At 40.9% G+C, this 2,447-nt stretch overlaps 1 protein-coding gene across 1 annotated transcript in view; it reads right to left on the reverse strand.

Annotated features, from left to right (window-relative positions):
- Nucleotides 1-1,217: 1,217 nt before the first annotated feature.
- Nucleotides 1,218-2,447, reverse strand: part of LOC106878731 (zinc finger protein 726-like) — a 6,969-nt gene continuing 5,739 nt past the window's right edge. The window contains exon 2 of the mRNA XM_052977414.1: nt 1,218-1,781. The gene's annotated coding sequence lies outside the window, so the exon portion shown is untranslated. The remainder of the gene's footprint in view (nt 1,782-2,447) is intronic.

The following is a 2,447-nucleotide window of genomic DNA, read 5'->3' on the forward strand; positions in this document are numbered from 1 at the left end:
AGAATTCTTCAAACTTTATGAATTAATATGACCACTGTTAGTAAAACGAAGCTACTGGAATCTTTGGACTTGAGCAAGTTATGGTGAGGGCCATGTGTGGTGTGAAACTATTGGATAAAAGGAAGGCTGAGGACCCCTGATGGGGATACAGGGGTTGGAGGAATGGGTGGAACAGCTGGTAAGGGTGAATGGGGTGCAGTGGTATGGACATGCATGGAGGATGGATGAGGATCATGTTCTGAGGAAATTGCTTGAGTTTAAAGTGAATGAACCGCGAAAGCAAGGTAAACCAAAGAAAACATGGAGGGGACAGGTAGAGGAGGAGATTGGGAGGGTGGGCTTGAGGAGGAAGGACGCCCAAAACTGGGCGAGATGGTGTGAGAGTGGTTGCTGTAAGAGTGAGGTAGATCTGGCCACCCCCATTAATGGGGACAAACCCGGATTTAAAATATAGGAATTCACCATTTTCCTTATCCCTTTTGATATCAACTTACCTGAGACAAGCCTTGGGTCTATGATACAAATTTACCGTTTCAAATTATCTAAACCAAAACTTGCCATTGAAATTTCATATTAATTTAGGTTCCATGCATCAGCTTCATTGGTTTCAGACCAAATTGAAATTAAGGCAGAGAATTGTTACAGAAATATGGTAACAAATGTATTCATAAGACACAGTTTTCAGCAGTGAAGAAGCAATTAAGAAGAAGCTAATTTGAACTGACCAGAAAACAACATCCAACAAATTATATAGTCATAAGATCTTAATTAAAAATTCATGGGATTTTCCTTCATCACCATCATCGTCATCAGCAACATCATTTAACGTCCATTGACCATGCTGGCATGGGTTAGACAGTGTAACCAGAGCTGGAAAGCTGGAGCGATGCACCAGACTCCAGTCTGGTTTCGTATGGTTTCTATGGTTGGATGCCCTTTCTAAGGACAACCACTTTACAGAGTGTGCTGCATGCTTTTATGTGGCACCATGTGGGCGCTTTTATGTGGCACCGCACAGGCATTTTTATGTGTTGCCACACGGGCTCTCGTGTTGCTGCATGGGCGCTTTTATGTGGCACTACCATAGGTGCTTTACACCACCAGAAGGATCAGTCTTAACATGTCTACTGTGTGGTACGTGTCTTCTTGATGATAACGTATGATAATGATGATGGTGATACACACATACACATACACAGTAAATTTCAAAACCAGAGTCAATCATTTTTTTGAAGGATTTAATTTCAAGAACGAAAATAATGTTATATGATGCGTTTAAATAATTCATTTAGGATGTAGTTGAGATTTCTTCTGTAGGTTTTAATGTTTTAACCCATTTGGCTCTCTCTACCACCTTATTTGTCCAATCCTTTGGATATCTGTGGGTCAAAGAGGGTTTCCTTCTTGCTACTTTACCGTAGTAGCCAAGTTGATGAAGATACCTCACAGAAGTACTCCGACTCTTTTGGAGTTGCTCTGCAACATCAGCTGCCTTACAATGTGGATTATTTTCAACAATCTGTTCAACAGTCTGAAGACATTTATCAGAGGGCCCAGGTCGACCTGAGCGGGAGGCAGTTGATTCCTTTCCTTCGCTGGTGAACTGTACAATCACTCTGTTCACCGTGGCAAGAGGAATTCCAAGGCTTTGTGCAATCTTACGCTGGCTACGTCCACTATCAGACTGACCCACGATACGTCCTCTTTGAAAATCTGACAATTCTTTCGCGTCTGGAGTTCGTGGCATGACCAGTTGCTATAAACAATTAATATACTGTAATCTGAAATGAAAAATAATAGTACTTTAAGAAGTTTAAAGGACCAGATAATGACTGCACATTAATGATGCAAAGCAGTATGGGAAGGTGGGGGCCGGCTATTCAATTTTGAGTAATTTATTTGTTTATATATATATATATATAGAAGACCTGTTGAGTCAAGTGAAGTCATTATTGTCAGGGCCAATGCCAGGAGCATGTAAAAAGCACCATTCAAGCATGGTTGATGCCAGTGCCACCTGACTGGTCCTATGTCAGTGGCACATAAAAGGCACAGTTCAAGCGTGGCCATTACCAGTGCTGCCTGATTGGCTGCCATGCCGATGGTACATAAAAAGCACCATTCAAGCATGGTCTTTGGCAGTACCACCTGACCAGCCCTCATGCCAGTGGCATGTAAAAAGCACCCATTACACTCTCAGAGTGGTTGGCATTTTTTTTTCTTTTTTGTTTTTGGTTTTTTTTTTTCTTACATATAATTTTAATCTCCACACAGTTATGAGGAAACAAAGCCGAGTGGTGTGAATTTTCCGCAACTTTCGAACCCATCGCCGGGAAAATTTTTTTCACATTAAAATCCAATATTATCGTAATCTGCACCATCTGAAGCGTACTTGTAGAAACTTTCATTTAAAAAATATTTATTTTTCTTAAAGTCTTGAGGAAACA

The sequence above is a fragment of the Octopus bimaculoides genome, chromosome 28 (genome assembly GCF_001194135.2).
Source record: "Octopus bimaculoides isolate UCB-OBI-ISO-001 chromosome 28, ASM119413v2, whole genome shotgun sequence".
Lineage (NCBI taxonomy): Eukaryota > Metazoa > Mollusca > Cephalopoda > Octopoda > Octopodidae > Octopus > Octopus bimaculoides.